Source organism: Ammospiza caudacuta, chromosome 2, assembly GCF_027887145.1.
Source record: "Ammospiza caudacuta isolate bAmmCau1 chromosome 2, bAmmCau1.pri, whole genome shotgun sequence".
Taxonomy (NCBI): Eukaryota; Metazoa; Chordata; class Aves; order Passeriformes; family Passerellidae; genus Ammospiza; species Ammospiza caudacuta.
The window spans coordinates 90411376-90435448 of NC_080594.1; the positions used below are offsets into that span (position 1 = coordinate 90411376).

General features: G+C 39.4%; 1 protein-coding gene and 1 long non-coding RNA gene across 2 annotated transcripts in view; both read right to left on the reverse strand.

Annotated features, from left to right (window-relative positions):
- AFF3 (ALF transcription elongation factor 3) overlaps positions 1 to 24073 on the reverse strand; it is a 266456-nt gene that overhangs the window by 234001 nt on the left and 8382 nt on the right. The window lies entirely within an intron of this gene.
- On the reverse strand, positions 12056 to 14798 carry LOC131572214 (uncharacterized). The gene is made up of 3 exons (XR_009276005.1): positions 14656 to 14798; positions 14507 to 14570; positions 12056 to 12275 (listed from the first exon to the last, which is right to left on the reverse strand). It is a non-coding gene; the product is annotated as an uncharacterized LOC131572214 (long non-coding RNA).

The window sequence follows — 24073 nt, forward strand, 5'->3', positions numbered from 1 at the left end:
GGTGCCTGGCTTTATAAAATAATTCTAGTTTAACATCTGTGAACTCATTATTAAGTCCTTCCAAGCAGAGAAGTAAGTGTGTTATTTAACACTTCTGACACAGCAGTGCCATATGACCACACCATCTCCATCCACACTCTCTGAAATGAGAAGCCTAAAACATTAATTAAAACAAAACCCAGTCATACACCTTATCATTCTACTGTAGCTAGAAGATAAAATCCTCCTGGGAGATCAAGAAACTGATCTAAGAACTATTAGCACAAGTTCCCCTTTCTATGTTCACCAACCAATTGTATTAACACTCCTTATGGAATTGAAAGGAAGTGAAGATTAGACAACTCAGAAAGGCATGCCTGTCTTTCTGGACCTACATGCCATTATTTCCAAAGCAAGAAGAGCATGATAACAGAAATATGTCATCGTGGTGTTATAATCAACATTGGATTAGGTTACTGTATACAAAGATTATACATTTTAATAGATGCTAGCATCCCTACAATAGGTAAAGTAAAAATTCCATTAATTTACCTCAGTATGTCATGAATGGGAGAAGTAAACTATGTTTTTATCATCTGATTTCATAAGGGTGATCTACTTGCACCTAATCAAAACTGTCTCTATAATAATTTCTCCCTCTTGTCAGCTGACAGCTTTTCAAAATATTTAACATTTTGGCTAGAATGGTTCACATTTGGCCTTGTCTGAGAAGTTGTTTCAGTTAAATCCTTTAAGCCATCTTTAAGCCATGGACAAAAGTGAGTAAATATAGTTTACTACTGTTTTCTGAACAGGGAGAAGGCCCTTGAAACACTGGTAAACATGGTGAGCAGTGTTATTGGTGAGAAAACTACAGTGGAAGTTATTCAGAGAGCACACTGAGGAGCAGAATACAGTATTTCCCAAAGTGTATGGTTATCCATCTATACACAAATATTGAATGTCTCATACAGTAAAAAACCCTTAAGTGTAGGGAATGGTGTCTACAAACCCACCTGTAAAACATATTTCTCATCTCTGTAGAAGAGGTGAGCAAGTCAATCAACTGCAGAAAGAAAACTTATTTTCTTCAAGCCAAGTAGTGCCTGTCAGTCTCTCTTATACTCCCCTGCAGCCATCAAAGTTCATTTGGAAAATCTGATTTGTGCATGAGGCATTATAGATCAAATTTGCCAGTGGTACAGAGTCTCCTTTATTTATTCTTCACTGAATAAAATAACTACTGAAATGACCTAGAAGTTCCCTTTCTCTCACTCAAGCAAACTAGATTTCTTGGGAATAATGGGCCTGATTCTCTTTATCACCAAACCATGCCTCTCCTCCTTCATCCTGACAGTGAATTGCTTTACAGTGAGGGTAATAGGTTTTAAATTGCAATTTCTACACTAATTTTAGGGCTTCTTTATAATGGAGATAAAAAGCAAGATAAAGGGTGTTTATCATAAATAAAAATAAGGCCATATATAGTTTATATTGATCCTACTTCTCACCTTTTGGGTTTTTTTCTGTGCATCATGCTTAGGAAAATGTTTTCAAGACTCATTATTTTTAAAATCTGAGTCAGGAAATTTAAAAATTAGACTGTCAAAGCACAGGGGGTCTGGTGGGCTTTGGTTTCAAGGCTTCAACAGAAGAACATCAGGTCAGTGCCTAGAGATGAGTATTTAGTTTTTCAATTTTGGAACAAATTGGCCTGACCTTCACATGTTGATACTGTGCTGCCAGTGTGGATGTGGATGGACCCCTCTGTCCAGCATTTCCTCCAGCCTCATGGACAATGGTGTATCCAGCTTGGCCAGGCAGTGCTGCAGGAGCTGGCACTGAGCTCTCACAGCAGAACACGGACACAGCACCAGTGTGGCAGCCACCAGCGAGGACAGAAAGGACCACCTGAGCCAGACTGGGGCCAGCCAGCAATGCAGTAGTTGGCTTTTTGTTTGTTGGGTTTAATCTTCCCTGCCAGTCTGTCCTTGTTCTTTATCCAGAACACCTGTACTGTGGGTTTACTTCAACAATTTCTCAGCAAATTATCAATAAATTAGTCACTTTCGAACTTCTCTGCAAATTTTATTATTTTCATTGTCACTTTTTTTTTTTTTTTTTAGGGAAAAATTGATGCATTAAATAAAAGAATGTGTCATCAAATGCACACAATGCAAAATTCATCACAGAGACTTTTGACTATGAGAACACATTGATGGGAAATAGTCAATTAAGGGTTTTACAATGATACAGAGCCTAATTCTACAGAATCTCAGATTTCTGATGGGAATACTTCACAAATGAAAAAACTTTTCAATTTAAATTAAATTAAATTTCCAATCAAGTCACAGAGAGCTGTACTCCAGTAGGAAAAGCTACTAGAAATCATATATTCTTGGTCATGAATTAAACATTTAGTGTAGTTCAGTCAACAGTGACCCAAGACAGGAGGACAAAAAATACTTTCTGGGTTCCCCCACTTCTATTTTAAACATGTGTTTTACAATTAGATGTTTCTTGCATCATTTTAAACAAGACTTCCTTCATTATATAGAGTTATATCTGTAAAGTTTACTTCAGAAAACAAATCTGATAGTCAAGCTACTTGTGTCATAGAGTTTGATACACTCATAAATATTTCAGGTATTTTATGCAATACGCCCATCAAGTGACAGGCCAAAATAGCTCCTAAGACTTTACCATGAATTAAAAATGTGAAAATAATGGATTTTCTGGGTTGGTAGCTGAAGTGAAAATTGTAAGAAAAACTGTTGTCATTTGAGCTGAATATTTTTGGTTTGTTTTTTCCTTCAAAAAGGAAAGAAGGAATACTAAATTAATTACACTACATCCATCAAAACAATTTATTTCATTTGAATCCAGATGGTTTGATATTATGATAATTTCATCACTTGAAAGAATAAGAAACTAAGGAAAATTTTTAAATGAGGGAGTTCTTTCACATTAAAAATCTGAAACATTTGACTTTGAAATTTTGGAACTAACTATTTCAACATTTCTATTTTTTTTCCCTCCAGCTAAAGCAGTTAGTTGTCTTTACACCAACTGCTTTGAAGAATCAGAAACAGAAAATTAACCTCACTCTATCAATAACAGGCCAAACTTAAAAAAAATATTGAAGCTCAAGAGAAATTTACCTTTCCCTTCAATGGAGTCAGGACTTCTCTCTTTGTCTTTATCTGCAGTATAAAGATATTGTGCTTTTCCTAGAAAGGGCTGTGAGCAAACCTGGTACTCTGAATTTTTAAGCTACACAGATATAGATTATGCATTGCCTATGAGCAGCATTATGCACTTGCCTATGAGCTATTACTTTTTGAACTGTAGTTCCAGAAGTCAGTTGTGTGAATCATCTGGGAGGGAAAAAAAATCATGTTATCCAAGGAAAAATAATTCCCTACCAACATCTTGCAGAGGTAATGATGATTAAAAGACAACTAACACTGTAGGAACAAGCACACGCCACATGGAGAGGGACGCTGGAGCTGAGTCCTCGGGTATTTCTGTGCAGATCTCCATCAGGAAGCAGAGCTATCTACTTCATCCTCAAATGTCTTGTAATTGCAGGAATGTGGGGTGGTAGGGTGGAGGAGCAGAAGTCCATCAAATGTCACACTTTTTCCTCCCTAGCCATGGGGAACGGTTGCAAAGCTGCTGCTCAGATCAGCAAGGACTGGGCATGGTTTCCTCTCCAAATTCCTGACAGAACACATTTCTTAACCATTCAAGTTTTGAGGTGTTGAGTACAGGGCATCTTTTTCCCTTATCTTGGCTGACAGACCGTAAGTTACCCAGCAGCAGGAGGTGACGTCTAAAATGCACCTTTAAATCTTTTCTCTGCCTCAGTGGGAAGGCCATATCTCCTCTATTTTCACATCAAGTCATCCAGAAGGAGCAAAGATTTTGCTGCCCCAAGTGCTTTGAAATGCCCTGCATGGATCCAAATGCAGTATCAGACCTTTGTTTTTACAGGGAATATATTTAAAATTATTTGCCAACACAAAAGTAAATTTTCTTACGTAATAAGGAACAGGCATAAGAAGTTGGAAGAGGCAGCATTCCTGACAAGATGTCTTTCAAGAAAATTTTGTCACTTTGAAGGGTGATTACTTGAAGCATTATTATAGTGTGATTTCACAGGGTAATTAGTATCATATGCCTCTCTTCTATTAAAGTACCCTCTGTAACATATGCTGAAGTCATAAGCCATAAATCACTGTATCCCATTTAGGATTTACTGTGTCAGCAAATTTCAGTGACATAATGCTACAGAGCAACATTTCTGTATATTTATTGCTGTAATCACGACACTAAAGTGCGAAGACACCTTGCTAAAACCTATAACCTCTTGTAAATGGGGCTTTTTTGAGAAGAAAAAATCCACTAAGTGAATAATATGCAATTCACAGCTACAGACTCAGTGACTACTGTTCAAAACTACAGTAATTATTTAGGTATGCAACATGCTTGGCACAGCAGCAATAGAAAACAGACACAGAAAGTGAGGGATTTATTTGACTAACTGTAGACATCTAAATGTAAGCTAACTGCTCCACATTCCCTTGCTGGTTGATGGAGAGGGTTACATGCTTTTAAGGATTGATCTTATTCTAAATGGATATTTGGGAAGGTCAGATTAATTGCAGCTAAAAATAGCCTATTTATTTCAACTGAGTGCAGCTAGAGCCTTGAGTCACTAGTTCACTTCTGCATTAGAAATATCTAATGGTAGATTAGACAGAAGACAAGAAATGGTCAAAATAAATAGTCAGAGAATAAAAATTTTAAATGTAACTTCAGTGAAAAATCCAGATCTTCCTCACTTCTCCGGTAATTTCATTATGGCTCTTGCTGTCCTCACAACTATACTTCTCAAGAAAACAAGCACATGACATGGAAACATGCATGTGATATAGACAAGAAGTCCAAAATATGCTTTTTATATTCCAGCAGCAATAGAACCTGGGCTTCTTTACAGGAGACAAAGTAACTTCCTGAAGAAAGTCAAGCGTAAAGGAAAATATGGGCAACTGCACAGGTCCAAGGCTGCATTTCTGCATGGGCTAACGGGAACAATGTATGCAGCTCAAAAGGGTAAAATTGGCCATTCCCAGGCATCTTGGAAAGCTCAGAAAAATAAGGAAAACTAGGAGTTTGTAGATGGTAAGAGATGTTGCTTATTGCAGTGATGAGGCCCTGCTGTCATTCCCCACGAAGGCAGCTGCTGTGGCAGCAGACAGGCAGCGGTACCCAAGGCAAGCCCTGCACACGGGCAGCATGCTTTGCCCATCATGGATAAAGTGCTGTGTCCTCCTGCCTACCTACTGTGTGTTTATACCATTCCAGTTCCTCACTGGAATCCACTGTAGAACCCTTTTTCTCCTTTTATGTTTCTATTAAAGTAAACAACTTTAATTAATTAATTCCTGTCCACAACTTACTCGTGGACAGGAATTCCTGATGACGCTCCCACCCTACCCACGTCCATATTCCTACTCTGAACATCAATTCTTATAATGAGCATGTCCATGATATATAAGCTTATTCTTCCACTGAGGAACATTCCATCCTTACAGATTTACTACTTCAGATAGCTTAACTTTGAGATATCCTTTGTTTTTAAGTAAGCTATAGTTTACCTGCATTCTCTCATTTTCTCATGATTTTATGTTTCTTTCAGTTAAATGCAACACTTAAAGGTCAAAAGTGAAAGAGGAAAAGTTGAATGGCAGAAAATAAAGTGAGAACCCTTATCTTAAGTGAAGAGTTACACAATCTGTTGAACGCTTTTCTGTTTGTGGAAGCAAAAGCAGATTGCTTCTCTCAATAAAGAACAGCAAATTTTGCATATTCTTTCAAGAACTATACAGGCTTTCACTATGTTCTGGGGCCAAGTTTTCACTGGTTTCAGTGATGAAGGATAAGGCATCAAAAACTTAACTGAAAAAGAAACAGGGCTGAAATCTGTTTAAATTTAGTGTTGCTTAGATCAAAAGAAAAACAAGGCATAAAATATCGGTGTGGAAACAATCCAGTGTGAAACAGACGATTAGTCTATGATTGTAGGGAGACGATAAATGTTTCATTCAGTAGGCTTTTAGCACAGAAGTTTTAGTATCAATAACTTATGTCTTCTCTTTATTCTGTTTTCATTTGCACTGCAATTTTTGGCCAATTTTTCATTATGCTATGAAGCATTCTTGGTCGTTTCTGCCTTGATTTGCAACAGCATTGCCTCGTTAACAAATTACTGTAAGAGATTGTGTATTCAGAAAGGAGGTTTTATCATCCTTTTATAATCTTCCCACTCTTTCTCACTATTATCAAAATATTGAGGAAATAGAGTATTAAACTGTCTGGCATTTACAAACTTCATGCTCATATATGGAAATGAAATAATTGAGGAAGGAAAAATAAGCTTCCAAAGTGTTTATCAATTCATTATATTAATGCCATCTGTCCCACAGCTATGATGTCAGACTTCTTTCTTCCTTCTTCATTAAGGCATAGTTCGTTTACACGAACTGCTGCTTAAGATACTTGCTGGAACATTTAACAGCTCCCTCATTTGTTTGGTAGTTTTATAGGCCTCTTGTGCTGGAGCAGAGGTACAACAGCTTGCAATGCAGGAAAAGAAAAGATAAAACTACCCCGCTGCGTAGATTTAGTCAATTTTCACTGGCTCTCGCACAGAAAACAAATTGCAACCCCTCACAAAGAGTTCTCTCTCTGCACTGGCAGCCCTGACAAATGCAGACAAAAATGAGTAAATCAGGCAACTTCACATCAGGAGGAAAAAAATGGCTACTGCTCCAACAGCTGCTATCATAATTAAGAACAGATTTCATCACTAAACTCTTGCTGGTTGTATCTGCAGCAAAACAAATACACAGATGTGGCACATTTGCATACTGAAAAATGTGTACCGTGTTACCGAAACAAATTTGCTTTTTCAGCTCTTAAATATTCACTTTTTAATATGAAACAATGGGGGTGGTTTGCATAATAATCCTCTGTCTTTGCTTATCAAATTCATTCAATCAGTATATGACATATAATGCAACACTAATACCTAATAACTCCACATTTCAGTCATGCAATCCAATACCAAAATTTTTTATTATGTCCAATAAGATACAATTTTGAATTGCTTTCTGAACTGCCCTTGGGCACATCTATTTGTAAATGACATGCTTTAAAAGCAAGATAAAAAAGAGGAAAATATGGCAATTACTTCCTTAAATCATGACAAGCACAAAATTTATTGCTCCTTCATTTATCCACACATTTTAAAACGTCACCTAGGATCATTTAGTGGAGAAGAAATGCAACCCTCTCAAAGTAAAAATGGTATAGCATCATGCCCTGTGAAAGCAGGGTGCGATTATTAATATAGCAGTGACTGGACCCCCACAACTGCAGCATGTCATCATAAGCTGCAGTATCTTCAGAGACTCTCTTACAACACAATGACTAACCAGATTGTCTTCTCCTCACTCCAAAATCACATCTTTCCTAGCTATGGCTATTTCATAGCTCAATAACCTCACTGGTTTTGGGCAAACTGTCATAACAGTTTTTTGGAATTGTTTCCTGTCTCTAAATCTGTGATAATTACAAAAAGAATGTGATTATCAAAGTCTATAGATTGTTTAAGGAGCCAATCTGCAGATCTGATAATCTGAAGAACAGTTTCGCCTCAGCTGTATTTTAAGCCATTCAGTCATGCCACTATGCTTTCCCTAGTGAATACATTTGTTCAATTTAAATCCCTCTGTAGAATTAATTTGTTTATGTTAAGTATTGTGCAGGACTGGATGATTAAGTTGGAGCACAGTTTTTTTCAGACAGAAGCACGCCTGATAAAAGAAGCGTGAATACAGCTCTTAGTATAGGTGATCAAACTGCTGTGTCCTCAGTCCTCCTCTTCTGGTGCTCATTCCAGAAGCTGATTCCCTGTGTACTGCAGGAGCTTGGATTTAAAATCTGAACATTTTAGTGACACTCACCTTTAAGTGGAGGGATTGGGACTTGTAAAGTGTTCCTGCAGATATCTGCATGCACATTTTTGCATGCTTACAAAAAAAGGGTTATTGCTTGAGAACAAGTTCCTAGACAGTGGACACCAATATAAGGCAAATAATTAAACCAAAGCATCATGAATGTTGTTTCACAGAAGTACATAACTATCTGCAAATGTTAAATGGCAAGATTTTAACAGCAAAACAGAGCATAAAGAATTCAAATTAAATCTCCATTAAAAATGAGGGGGGCTACACAGCCCGGAAAGCAAAGCAGTGCTAATATGTATATGCTTTTTTTCCATGTACAGCTTATCTGTGTTTGCAGGAAAAGCCTCCAGATGATACAAGAAACTCCATTTAACCTTTCAGCTGCCTCTACCACTCAGCCAGTGTGGCAGCACTGATGAGATGATTTGTGCAGCCCCAATGACATAAGATGAGCACTTTCTATTGCTGTTCTTGGAAATACAGAGAGCTGGCCATGCTTTCCACAGGCATGGGAGATAACCACAAGAAGGTAACAGTACCAGAAACCAAGGTCTCTTGAACCCAACAGGCACTGCATGCAATTGTGTCCTCTGGCACAGGACTAAATGATCCTGCACCAGCCAATCCTGGTTTTTTTCCTTGTCTCACTTGTCCCTTCAGCAAGGGAGATGAGAGGTGCCACACTGTACAGATAGTGTTCTGTTTGAAGACATCTGTAATGCCAATACTAGACCTTACACATTAATAAGCTGTCACTTAAAATAAGATGCACTAGTAGAAGATTCTGTATCTGCAACTTTGCATGAATAGAAAAAAGTGGCCAAATTAGGACTGCTGTAATCAAGGCTGCATCTGTTCCACAAAGAAAATTCTTAGCCATATTACAGTAAGCCCTGAGTTTGAACCATGAAATGCTTTTGCAATGAAATTTGTTGGCCTGATGTCTTGAAATACACAGTTTTCCAGATCTGTGCATAACTTTATTATTTGTTCTTTCATAACAATATTTTCATCTTGAAGAATAGCTCTTAAAAGCAGGTTCTTAAAAGGAAAAAGGTAAAGAAAAATTTAGATAAGGTTAAGGATATTTCCCATTGTAATGGCAAACAACATATAGTAATATGCACAAAAAGAGAAAATAATATTTTGGGGAGAAAACATTATCAGAAGGACCTGCTATATGAATCACCTATGTTTTTGTGTATCTCAGTTCTAGATGTGCAGTGCAAGTGACATAAAAGTATCAGCAAGAAGCCTATTTTTGTGCACATCTGGATTCTGTTTTGGTTATCAAGTCCTCATTCCTGTTTGTCTGGCAGATGTTGTATGTATATTTTTAATATGAGTTTGCAGAGGTTTCCAAGGGAACTTGGAGCCATGGTTTCTTTTTTTTTTAATCTTGTCTGTGGTTCACTTTATCATAAATGTAATATCAGTCAGCTCTTCAAGAATTTTTCAGTTTCTTTTCTTTATTGTTTTCCTTTTTTAGGCAGTTATAAAAAAGATAAAAGAAGCAGCAAGTAATCAGCAAGTGTAGCAAAGGCTATATAATTAGTGAATTTGTTTTCCTTTATGTATTTAAAATTATTAATTTCTTAGGAACCAATAGACTAATATCTGCAAAGCTATCTCCCCCTTGCACTTAAGTACAGTATTTTTGGTTGCATTACAGCAAACAGGACTCAGCAAAAAAAAAAAAAAAAATGGTGGGTTGGTTTTAATATCAAGCAACTGAGATTAGCTCCAGGACACTTGTATAACTATTCCCTAATGCATTCTGCATCAACAGCAGTGTGGGAATTGCTTTATTTTTGAAGGACACAAGCTTTGGGATTTGGGATATGTACAGTATAGATATATAATTTCATGCTGTTTGCATGAAAGTCAATGAAAGCTTAGTTCAAATGTAGTTTTACTAAACTTACTTACAAACTAAAATCCTCATGTTCTTAAAAATATAAGAGTGTCTACACTGGTTATCAGTGCCAAGCTTGCTTTGTCTGCAGGCAAAGAATTAAAGACCAGGGTGGAGGTATGGGTTTGTCTAATCTGAACATTTTCATCAAGCCTCATAATTTATATGCATTTTGAAATCTGAAACAAATATTTGATTGCAAGTTATTGGGTCGGAGGTAGCCTTCAGTCGCCAGGTACTGCTATTATAATGGAAAAATGGCAGCATTAGTTTAATGTATTATAATAGCACAGGGTAATGATCCTTAGCTCAGTACTACTGAAATACCTTGACAACAGCAGTTGAAGTCAATGGGAGCATTGCAAGTGCATATAAAAGTGCAGTCTGCAGACCATTAGGCATAATTTCATCACATCTTTATTGGAATAAAAATTGCACTTAAGCTTCTGCTGTTGTGTTGGCAATTTAGAAACACTCTATTTGTGTACATGAATTTTACAAAGACCCTCTGTTAAAGCAGCGATTAAACTCCTGTTAGGGTGCATGGACACTGGGAACTCACTTGCACCTAGTAAGAGACCAGCAAGTAAAGAGGTAAATGTTCAGTGTTGGTGGCATGAGACCAGTTTCTACCTGTAGAGGCCTTGGTTCCTATTACATGCAAATGAAACATGCCTATTGTAGAGGGATAGAATGTAATAAAATAAAGATAGCGCAGAAGGTAGTATCACACATCAGTATTGGTACAGTTCCAGCTGTACCAATCACCAAAGATTAGGAACAGGCCTGCCCTTAATGGGCCACAGCTGTGTCCAATAAGAAGATGAGTGCTACAAAAGAGTGGGTTAGCTGGTGCAGAGGAGGGCTGGAGTTTGTTGGTTGTGCTGTGAAGGAGTCAATGCTGTGAAGAGCTGGCCGTGAGAAATGACCAAGAAGGTATGCAACTCTTGCAATAAGATGACAGCAGCCTATCTTGAGCATTGATCTAGATACTGCATTTTCAGTATCAGCTCTGACACCCTGACAAAGAAGAGACTTTTGCAGAGATCTGCTTCCCCTTGAACAATTCCACAGGTTATTTTAAGTCTTCCCTACCTATTAGCAAAGAAATGAGATCTACACACAAACAGCCCCCTCGCAAACTACATCTCTAAGGGTACGCTGTGTGCTAACTTAGGTACTCATGTTTTTGCACAAGGTTTAAAAACAGATGCAGCTCTACTAAGAAAAGTCACCAGGTCTCCAAGGTAGTCACATAATTTATCACTGCCTTAACTGAATAGGGAACGTGCCACCTGCTTCTAACAGCAGAGGTTGCAGACATCCCAGGGAATTCCCAAGCTGGGCATTGAGATGCATCCTGTCTCATCTCTGAGGGCAGGCTGTGGCTGGCATCAGACAGCCCTGTGCTGCCTTCCCCTCCACAGAAACCAGTGTATGTGTTTGTGGGCTGATGCAGCTCATGAACCAGCTCTTGGTCTCGAAAACCAACATGAGCTCTGAAGCTTGCCATCCCTTTTCTGATGTTTCATTGGAAATACTTATTTTACCAGAAATAAAACAAGGCAGAGAAAAAGTTTAAGTAATTTACCATTTTTCTGAAGCCTAGTGGGAAATAATGGTTGCTAATTTACTAGATGACTTCTGTGAGAGGCAGCAAATAGAACACCATCCTGAAAGGTCTTAATAAAAAATGTGGCTTCAAAGAAAAACATCTTAATAAAATGCTTTGCATTATCAAATGCCAAGAAGGCAAAGGAAATTCCTCCACTAAACATCCTCATGCCAATGTCAAAAGTCATGACAAGTAAAAATAAAAGAAAATTATGTGAAAGTAAAAGAAAAAGTCTTAGCTTTGTGTGGTCTCTGGAGGAAGGAGAAGATAATTGTCAACATCTTTATCATCTGGACACCAGCTATTTCAATTATGCAAAAAGACAGGGCCCAGTGACCCCAGAATGAAGTATAGCACAAGGCCGTTTCCTTGTCCCCACTACTCAGTGGAGCTATTTTCCATTTTTCTCTCTCAGTAACACAGTTGGGATGTTTAACACCTTCTGCCTTGAGTCTCAGCCAAGACTGTAGCACGGCCAGCCTTGCTGACTTACTGTGACAGGTAACCTACCTCCTGTGAGAAATTACCATTTGCAAGTCTGACATCAGCTCAGGAACAATTACATGCTGTGTGCAACAGGTCAGTTTTATTTAGGGGGAAAAAACACCTGACAAACTCACACCTCAGCTTTGTCTGGCTGATCTTGTAAGAGGCAAAATGAATCCATCAGGAGAGGGTTGTCCAAGCTCCTGAGCTTAGTGCTGCTTAGTGCTCACTGCAATTCTCTCATCTATATATAAGAATAAAATCAACAAAACATTACTAGAGGGCTGCCAGCTCCATGCACAGAAAGTCAAAAGCAGACTTGGTTATGTAGGGAGGCATCAGTTTCTTCTCACATTCACAATATGTCATACCAGTGAGGAAAAAATTGTAATTAGCACGAGCTCCACATCATTTGGTCTAGCACAGCCTACTCAATGCAAATGTCTTCATTTACTTCCTCCCCATGAAAGGCCTCGGGCTCACACTGGTGGTTCCCCTCCTGTCTTATTCTGCACAGCTTCTCTACTCCTTTCCACTGATCTCACACGTGTGACTGAGCCATCCAGCTCAATTCCTTCAATGTCCTGCACTTTTCTGGGACAGAAATGTCCTTTCAGCTCCAAAGAGTGTCCTTCATTACCCTTAAAGGAAATGCAGCAAGTCCTAACTATCTCCTGCCCCTTTGGAGCCCTTTTGTCAGTCTGCATTCTCCAGCAAATGGAGTACCAGACAAATTCCTCCTGTCACAGCTGGGCTGTGCTTTCAGCTTCACCTTCTCCATCCCCTCCTCCTCACCTCACTCTTCCTCCCAAGTGTGGTCTTTGCTCACCCTATTAAGACTTCCTCCTCCCAACCACCATCCATGTTTTTCTATTTGGGTCCTTCTCTCAGCCTTGTCGCTATCTCCTTTCTTCAGGTGAGATAGGTTAATTTACTTTCCAGGCTTCTGTTAACCTTTCCTCTGCCTTTCCACGGCTGATAGGCTCTATCACAGGATACTTCTCACTGTGTGCTTGTACAGCACCTTGCATAATGAATCCCAACCTCAGGCTTTTCAAAAACATTATCACATATTCAAGCTTCTTGTCAAACCCAACAGAAAACCACCCTGCTGTACATTTGCTGAAGAATAAGCAGGAAAGAAGAATATACAGAGCTGACCTGTTCTCACAGCTCTTTGCACCATCCTGCAGTTTCCCTCTATTCTGTGCATTTAACCCTCAGTTGTAATCATGCACCTCCAAAGCCTACCTGAATCAGGACAGTCTAATTTTTAATCTGAGCATATCACGGTTTAATCAGAAAAATTTTGTGTGTGCCTATTACTTGTTATTTAATCTGTGAAATCCAGCCTATAAAACCTGTTGGTGTAAAGATAAGCACTTTATTTAATATCCAATTAAATGTGGTCACCAGAGAAATCACAGCTTATGCAACTTTATCAGAAAAAGATTAATCTATTTCAGGCTTAGCCCAAAATGTCATAAAAGAACTCATGAATTTAGATAGGAATCCACTTATTAGCCAAAGACATTTTCCTATTGAGTAAGAACAGTCTAAATTGCTGCCTATATTTATACTTGGTTCAATCAAATTTCTGTACTCAGTAGCTGTCATTGATTTTCAGGACAATTATCAAACAAAAATGATGAACAAACTGCAGGAACATTATAGAGTCTTTTTCAACTCCACAGTAATCATTAGAAAATGCACAGCCTGCTCATTGATAATGCTTTAATGGCTCACAGGGTGACATCATCAAATTAAAAAGACAGTCACACCCGGAAGGCAGAAGATTTTCTTTTTAGCATTACAATTTACCATTTTAAAGTTAATTGTATTTCACTTGGTGTTTCAAAACACACAAGGCTCCACTGAAAGTTACTTTTTTCACATTGTGTGATCATGCCCAAACCCATGATTTTAGAATAAGGAGGCAAATAGTTGAACTTATTTCTTTAAATTAAGCAGACTTTCTTTCCCTGTCTAGAAACTGATATCCCTCAGTTCATTACCTGAGTTTCCCACAGGGCCTACAAAGGCACATTTCATTTCTATACTGTTTGATTTGTCTAGCTGATTTATTTTAAAAGAAGTAGTCTATATTCAGATTATTAAATAATAGCTATGTGGTATAATATTTCCATATTATTTATTATCTTCAGTAAGATATGTATTTCACAGTACAGAAAACTTGTTTAAAAAAAAAGAAAAGGTGTATAGGTGTATCAGTAGAAGTAGCAGAGCTGCAGTTAGTTGCTGGGGCACAGCAATTTTGGTTTTTTTCTGCTGGGTCAACCTGAGGCAAAAGGTTCAAGTGCAATGGCTAAAAATCAGTATTAAACAATGATGCTAAATGGCCTACTTAAAATTATTTCAGTGATCCAACCCCACTTTGCTGAGTGCAGAAATACCTATCTGTAGTCCATGCATGAAATGTATCATATAGAAAAGCTACATGAGAATAACTCTCACCTGGCTACAGCAGATTTGCTGAACTGTATCTTCCCCTCCATGCTGTGAATTCTTTTGTGGTACTCTACAGATAAGGAGTTCATTTGCAAAGTTTGGCACGGCCATCAATTTTGTATAAATTTCAAAAAAAATATAGGAAAATAATTTACATGGGCATCATCTTCCTGTCACTGAATGGCAAACCTGAGCTTCTCAGAAGAGGCAGTGGATGCCCATTAGTTAGTTTAGCCCTTGCTCTGAATACACAAAAATTCAGTATGAAGAAACCAGCAGCTTTAGTCTGAGAGCCATCTCATGGATGAGAAGATGGGAGTGGGACATGTGATCCACTCCATTTCAAGAGAAATTAATTAGGCCTGCAGCTGGGTGTAATTTAGAACAGACGAGAACGTTGCCTGCGCACCACACCCAAGAATCAAGAAGGTGGGGAGTGCTTCCTACTCTGGTACTGTGCCAAGCCCACAGGCCCCCAGATGCTGGCAGCAGCTCCAGAGGGGCAGATCCCTGTCCCAGCTCCTGCCTGGCCGCTGCCCTGGGCTGCAGGGAGCCACCAGCCCTCCCTGCCCAAGCTCACTCAGCTACAACGCCTTTGCTCAGCAGAGCTCTGCCAAGAAGTGGCAGCAGAAGGATTTGCTTCTCTGTGGACCTTCAAAGATTTGTGGCGGGTACTTTTTAGCTGAACTTCCTCTGTGGCAGCTCTTCATCCCGTGCTCTTTATATAGCAGCAATTAGCATATCTGAGAAATCCCCATTCGGCATGTTTTATGGTCTCTGCTCTGTACTGAGATAGTTCTGTAAGTTATGAGCAGAGATATGCCATAATTCCTAATGTACAACTGTCGGGAAATCACTCACGTAGATTTATTCACTGAACAGTTGGTGAGGAAACCAATTCTGAAAAGGGAGCTAGAAACTTTAATTACACGAGAGAAAAAAATTACTCAAGCACCTCAGACTGCAGACTGGTCAAGAAGCTCCTTTGATGTGCTAAAGACATGACCTGAAATTAATAGATTAATGCACCATAGTGTTTTGAGTTCAAATGCTGGCTTCTGCCCTGATTTTTATTCTGTATTACTATTGCTGACTTTTTTCAAAGTAATAATAATATCAGAAAAAAACCACAAGTGTTACATCTGCACTCTGGAACACAACAAAGGAAGACTGAAGACAAACGACCATCTTCCCTCAAGCAATATCTTCTTGACCAAAGGAAGTTCATGCAATGTAGAATAGAAATATTCCTCCCTGTCAAACCCTGGTCTTGCTACCACTGAATGCAATGGCAAACCCCCTATTAATTTCTAGTGGAAGATGTGCAGTGAATAACTCAGATGGAAGTGGTAAACCATAAGTGACATAATCACTCAGGAACTGTCTCTGCCTCAAGTGACCTAAATGACAGGAAGAAATACAGTGAGAAACAATAATTTGAATTTAGTAAGAAGCCTTTAGTTATGTTTCTGCATTTACTTCCATCTCCAGCGTGAAATTATGGAAGAGCTTCATGTGTCACTCTGTATGGGGTCAGCTGTGGCACAGGCATCAGAACACAGAACTGGGGGTTGGGTCTCTGCACTTCAGCACTCAGCTTTGACCCCAAGAAACCCTGGCTCTACTCCTCTGGGCCTGTGGCCAGCCCCGACTCTGCCCAGCCTTGAGCTGGGAATGGAATAAGGTGCACAATCCAGGTGTGCCATCCTGTCCTCTAGCAGCCTCTCACACAATTTTCCATCTGATCCCTCCACAGGGACCACCAGCAAGTGGGGCCAAGGGAAGCAGGCCTGTTCTGGCAGCACAAGCATCACAGAAGGTGTCCCCATCTGCCTTTACCTCAGCTAATCCCTTTTGCAACCAGATTCAAAATATTGTTTTCAGAGTTGCCATTAAAGCTTATGAAGAGCTTTGAAACTTCTGAATGCAATAGATTACAGTAGTGAAAAACACATAACTTTTTGTTTATTGATAAGAATGCAGCTGTGTATGATCAAAAGCTATATTCCCTATGCTTAGGGGTGGTGGGAAAAAAAGGACCTGCTGTGTTTCAGATGTCAGCTCTTTGTAGAAGTTGTTCACAGATATTTAGACACCCTGTTTGAGCATGAAGTTTTGTCTCTTCCACCTTCCACAGGAGCTATGTGTACCCACAAGCCCAGATTTGTGCCTTTTGCAGTACTGCTTATGGGGGCAAAACAGGTAATGCATTTTCCTCCCAAGACAGTGACTGCACATCTATGAAGGCAGTGATGCCCCACTGTCTAAATTTTTCTTCTCATGGGAGAGGACAAGCTTCTTTAGAAATAACCACAACCATGAAGTTTGATTCTTTTTCAGGGATGTAGTCTGGACATAGGTCCATTCCTACCTGAGCAGAAACCGCATGGGAAGGAATGCTGTCCTAAGGCTTCCTCATGGGAACAAACACACTACAGAAAAACATTAATGTTTTGGGCCCTGCACAGCCATCTCTAAGCTACTGAAAGATCTTGCATGCAGACCTTATCATAAATTATGATTGCTGCTTATGGTGTTTTTCAAACTGTCTCACATTGCACTTGATCCTCCCATGAGGACAAAAATTTAGACCATGACTAACTCCTTTTCGGTGAGTTTCCCAAAGCATAATTTCATTCTTTTCAGTTTCCCACACAATTCTTTTCTCAGATTCCTTCACTGTTATAGAATCCAGTTCATTTTTATGTCCTCTCTATCTATGTATTTTTAACTCTTCCTGCACTCTAAACATTAATGATTTAGTGCAAGGAAGACAATTCATCATCTGCTGATGGCATTTTCCCAACTGTCCTTCTCACAGTGCACTTGGTCCTTCATCCCATGCCTTTTTTCTAGACTTCTGGTCTGGACTGCTACTTCCATGAAATCAGAAATTAACCAGCTAATAGGTTTGATTGTATCACATGTCTCTGATAATATGCTTTCTTATATCAGATGTCCCTGAGATTGTAATTAAAATCAGAAAAGGCCTCTTGGAAATTATTTCAGAACATGGTCATTTTAAACACTGTATTAATACTTTGTTTGATTGTATTTGTGATCAATAATCTGACAGCTGTCTTCCCCTTTTCTAATTCAGATCTCAAAGTTTCAGCAGTCATAGGAAGTTGTACCTACCTCTGTATTTGGCTGTGATTGTACAACTACCTTTAAAAAAATGAAAGATTTGATTAGCAATAGATTATGCTGCTGGTATTTGAATGCTAATAATCGTTAGCATGTGCAAGAAAAAAAAATCACCTTCAATATCTCATTTCAAAGAAGTTACAATACAGAGAGTCTTCCATCCCATCTCCCCTTAAACATCTGTTAGTTATAAGAGCTAACAAGAAATGCTCTTGGTTTTCCTTTCTTCCTAGTTACATAAGCTTCCCTTACAGCCATTTGCAGTAAATGCAGAGGAGTATGAATAGCAATTTTTGGTTCTGAGGGAAGATGCTGGTTCTCAATATTCCTGACCTGTTGGCTCACTGGCTTGAATTATTTTTGTATATTTATCTTCTGAATAAAATGTGGTGAAAAGCAACTTCACATCATGCGTTCATTTCTCAGAGAAACTTGCTGGTGGGAAGGGAAGAAAGTGGGAAATGTATAAGGGAATTTTAGAAAGGAAATACTTGCCCTAAACCATGTAAGGGGCAGCCTCAGCCTTTCTGGTATACTGGTTTTGACCCATGAAATAAAAAAGGTACCATATTTCAGAACATGCAACTGTTATATATGAAACACAATTAAGAGATTTGGAACGACATGAATATATAATGTACACATTTCTTTACAGATGCATTTTTCTCCAGACAGTCCGGTGCCTGCTTTAATTTGGAAGCTATCCATTTTCATACAACGTTAACCAAGAGTGACAGGAAATCAGATGCTTACATTATATATCTTTTCTGAACTTGAAAAAAAAACCCAACCTCCTGTTAATTACTTTTCTAGGAAGCTATTTTGTGATACCACAGGGATAGATCTTCCATATTCAGAAGTGGTACAGAAATGAAAACTTTACAACACACAGTGTGAATAAAGTATGCAACATGCAGATATTTAAAAGTATATTTGTCTTCATTTATTGGTATGTGAATATGTGACCAAAAATAAAGAATTTAACTGCTTCTGGCCGGCTTGGATGAATTAACAGTTGCTGGAGATCTGAACTCTTTAACCTTACACATCAAGTGACACATATCCATTATTTATTTAGCTGGAATTAACAGTGATCATTGAAGCTCACTGTATTTTCCTTGAGTTCTCTTGCTCATCAGTCATATCTGACCCCTGTGAGTAAGTTCAGTGGTAGCACTTTCATGTCATTCTGATTCATGAAAGACTGGGAAACTACAGAACAAAGAAATTAAACACTTTTCATGGATTTTTTTTTAATTTAAAATATCCCAAACTACCTTTACATCCTACATGATCCCTTACAGATTGTGAAGGTGAAGAGTAGACAGAAATGCCCTGCCTTGCTATAATTATTGGAAAGGAGGATGTGAGCTGGTATTAACATAAGTACTGTGCAGAAGCAGCAAGGGCTTGGACTCCTCACCTGACAGAACACTCCAGTGCTGTGCAAGGGGATGTCTGGGAAGTAGAGTCCATCTAAGTATTTCACTGGTAATCTGAACTCCACAGCAAGCCCACCTTTGTTCTCCCTCTGTACCTTGATCCTCTCTTTTGTTTAAGAAGCCCTGAACCAGATGGGGGGAGGATGCTCAGCCAGAGCTCCAGGTGGAGGGCAGTTTCTGTGTTGGTGGGAGCACCGTGCTCCAGCACACAGCTCCTGCAGCCACATCCAGAAGAGTTGCTTTCTCCAGCTGCTGAATACCCTCCAGCCATGCTAATGGGGAGCAAGCCATGCTAATGGGGCCAGAGGTGGAAAAGTGATAGCAATACCGTGCATCTTTTCAGGCACATTTTACAAGGAACATCTATTAGACTACTTTGTTTCTGGTCAGGACGACTTTTATTACATGCAGTTATCATCATAAGCACTACAATGGATTAAAAAAAAATCAGACAAAATGTGCAATTAAAATCTGGGGTTTGTAATTCCAGAAATCTTATTTCCTTCATCAATAACTTTAGTGCTTACCACAGGGAACTAAAGAAGCAATTAAACATGGTTGTGGACATTTTTATGCATGCACTCTTGTATCAGCTCCAGAGCTGGTTCATAAACCAAGCCATCCACTCGAGGAGGGCAGGGAGGGGCAGTTAAAAACTAAAAGGCAAGACAAGTTTCTCACAATTAATCATATTCTTATATCCACTGAGCTTTCCTTACTCCAAAAGTGGCTACTTTTCCAACTTCAGAAAAGATGGAAAGACTAGTTTTATCAAAGGAAGGATCAGACTTACAAGAGATCTGAATTAACTTCTCAAGTATGTTTTCAATAATTAGATAACAACAATCTCAGGGAAATCTTGCAAAAAAAACAACCAGGTGCAAACATTAAGGAATATCCTTGAAAATCGTAAATTTATATCTAATTTCAAGATATTTTTCTCTGATCATAGTCATCCTACCAGTAAAAAACAAAGAGGAACAAGTGATTCACCATAGCAACAGACAGCACATACTATATGGTAATCAATCCATACAGAAAACTTTAGAGGTTATTATTCTATTAAATTCTTTATTTTCAAAAACCTATAGATAAGTTTAGCTAGTGCTGTCCCAGGAAAAAATATACTGACAACTAATTCAAAAGAGAAAGGAATTTGTTTCAATGAGGGTAGGAACAGTAAATTTAGGGATCTCTGAAAGTAAAGTAAAGGTGTCTAAATGGCATTTTCATTCTACAAGAGCTGTCATGGAAGAATAACCAGAGAAATTAGGCCCACTGTGTTCACTGAAGCTGCCCTCACACACAGTTGTTGAGTGCCTTGGAGAGTGCAAAAGGTGAGAAAGGCAAAGGCTTGTGTCATGATTTGAAAACTATACAAATAAAAAAAACCTTTCACATTGCGGTCTCCACTGTGTTTGTTAAGAGCATTTCCAATACCACTCTATTTAATACACCCTTTCTTCACAGTCCTACTCTGTTGAACTCTGCTACATAAATACAGGCAGTAACACACAGCCCTCCCACAGACACACTTGAAGGTCCTGAGTAACTCACCACTAGCAGGGATCTCTGCACCACACTGCTCTTGTTGTGCAGCTCTTCCTGTTTAACGTGGGAAAACATTCTTTATTTGTGGGGAAGGTCTGTGCTACCATTACAGGGATGAATTGATCTGTGTCTCCTTGTAAATGCAGCACGAACATCTGGGAAAGAAAACATCTACAACTGCCTCATACTTACAAGTACTCAAGTGCTGTGATTGCTAACTGGCTTCTCAAGCACTGCAATTCTTCAATGAAGTCAATAAATGGTAGAGGAGTATCAACACACTTAATTCTGTGCTTATGTCTCCAGCCTCTTCGGGCGCATCCTGAAACGGTGCCGGAAGAAGTCTGGACCCTTGCGCTAATGCATTCAATCTCTCCCTCCCTTTTCATCTAAAAGCATCTTTGACTGGCTTTTATTTTCATTTCTGCCTTTCTGGGCCAGAATTAAACACCCTGGGATGTAGGGAAGAAAAGCCTGAATTCTACTCTTACTCCTGCAACGCTTTAACAGGCTCCACCACAGCCAGGGGGATGTGGTGCTGTGCCTCTGAGGAAAAACACTTACTCAGATCTCCTTAAACCTTCTTCCTTCCTCATGAGATACTGTTTCCCCTCTACAGTCCTAGAGATCCAGATATGTGGGATTTCCAGATGAAGTCATGATAATGACTATATTCCCTATTTAGTTTTCACGGACCTTCTGTTCTCAAATGAAATGTAGCAGCACATGAACTTGTATCTTCAGTTTTAAACTGGGATGGAACTGCTTATTATACTTGCATCTCCTTCAAAGAGACTGATTTTGTCCAAATTATCAACACTGAGGCCAAATTGTAGTTTTTTCAGACAGAGAAAAGAGTTATGGGGTGCTTTTGCTTTCCATTAATATGTGGGGATAGAGCTGATAGGCAAAAAAGAGATTGCAGATTCAAAGGACACTTGCTAGAGTGTGTGCCAGATGCTGATAGCTATATATAGCCGCTCAAAGGAGAGTGACTGCAGAGAGTGTCTTACCCAGGAAATAGGAATTTGCCTGAGTAAGAACAGGGCAAAAATAAAAACAATTAAAAAAAAAGAAAAAAAAAAAAAACAACCCCAAACTCAATCTTTAATCTATGGTGCATTACTTCTGCTGCAGAAGTTTTGTAAGTTCACTGTGAAGTAAATAAGAAAGAATATGTCCTCATGATGACCTTACCTACATTTCACATAAATGTGTTTCCAAATTTAACAAAACCAAATCTTCCTTTTTACCATTAGACTCATAGTCATTCTTGAATACAGCCTCTATTTCTTTGCTCCATAACCCTTAAGAGAAGTAAGCAAAGGACAATAGATAAGGCTTCTTCAATGTAATAAAAAAGCAGCATGCAGCCTATGAGATGAAATTCAAAAACAGAACTTGGATATAAAGAACATGATTTGCCACCCTATGTTTTTCTTATTGTTTCACTCAAGAACATTTTAGAAAAGAGAAGCACTTGAGTTCCCTGCCTCTTTTCCTCTGTACTCTGATATCAAATTTTGCTTCCCTTTTATCCAATACAGTGGGATTTTACCTACAGCAATATAATTTCTAAGTAGTTCAAAATGTGAAATACCAGCACTTGAGATGACAAGCTATCATTTCTACAGAGCAGTATGGTAATTTTGGAATGACCAGGAGGTGGGGTATGGATTCTAGTTAACACTGATGAACCTGGCCACTAAAGATTAAATTCCCAAATGAGTAAATGCTACCTTTCTACACACAGGTCTATCCAAATTATTCTCATTAAAACAATTTTAAAAATTTATAAGCTTCACTCTGTGTCAAGTCTATTGAAGATTTTCCAAAACTGATTAAAAATATAAAATGAGTTATTGAACTGCATTAAAAATCAACCTTTTTCATGTATTGAAAAGTAATGGTCTGTAATTCATATTCAAGAGATCTTATTTCAAGCGAATAATAATTGTACGGCGGCCAACTCTGCGCCCTGTTTCTCTGAAAACCTCATGGAATGTACGGAAGAGGGTTTTGTATCCTGCTGCTCACACACACACACACACACACACACATACACACACACACACACTTTGTGTGACACTGCTGCTTATTCTCCAGTCCTTACAGAGAAGCTTAACTTTGTTTCATTATGTGTTTATTTTTCCACTGACGGTTCTTTCAAACTGGTGAACACAAATGGAAGTGCACAGGTATGACAGAATGGTTTGGGTTTGAGTGGATGTTAAGATAATCTAACTTCAACCCCAGTACTGTAGTCAGGGACACTTTCCATTAGACCACACTGCTCAAAGCCCCATCCCACCTGGCCTTGAACACTTCCAGAGATGGGGCATCCACAGCTTCTCTGGGCAACCCCTTCTAGTGTTTCACCACCCTCAGAATAAAAAATTTCTTCCTAATATCTAATCTGAACCTACCCTCTTTCAGCTTCAAGTCATTACCTCTTGTCCTGTAACTACATGCCCTTGTAAAAAGTCCCTCCCCAGCTTTCTTGCAGCTCCCTTTAGGTCTTGGTGCCATAAGGTCTCATTGGAGTCTCCCCTTCTCCAAGCTGAACAGCCTCAACTCTCCCAGCCTGCCTCCACAGGAGAGGTGCTCCAACCCTCTGGTCAGCTCAGTGTCCCTCCTCTGGACCTGCTCCAGCAGGTCTCCATCCTTCTTGGGCTGGGGGCCCAGGACTCATGTTAGATAAACTGATAAGACTCTGGCAAGGGGAAATACTGAGTAAGGGGAGGGATAACCTCAGCAACAATACAGGCTGGGTGCTAACTGGCTGGACATGAGCTCTTCAGTGAAGGACCTGGGGGGCTCTGGTGGACAGCGAGCTGAGCAGGGGTGAAAGACCTGGGGGTTCTGGTGGACAGCAAGCTGAGCAGGAGTGAAGGACGTGGAGGTTCTGGTGGACAGCAAGCTGAGCAGGAGTGAAGGACGTGGAGGTTCTGGTGGACAGCAAGATGAGCAGGAGTGAAGGACCTGGGGGTTCTGGTGGACAGAAGGCTGCCCAGAGCCAGGAAGGCCTCCCAGTGCTTCCTACACAAACCCTAGAGCACAGTGACTGCCCCGCCAGCCCTTCTCAGCCACACACCTTTTGTTTTAGCAGACACAGAGCTTCATTTCACTACCAGCATTTCAGATACCCTACCCCAAGCCCTCCTTCTTTCCTGGCTGCTCTTAAACAGCTTTCTGCCACTCTCATTTCTGTTTCCATGTAGCTTCCAGGCACTGCTGCAGCCTCCTTGTCAGCCTGCTTTCCCTCACAGTCATCCTATATGTCATCTCAGCTCTTCCCACAGCCACTGGGGATACCAGGTCTGTCCTGGCCAACACCTTTAGCCTCACTGAACAACAGAGGCCTCATTTTGCCATTTTGCCTGCAAACATTCACAGGACCATGGCAGCTTTTGTGCTGCAAGCAGCTTAAAAC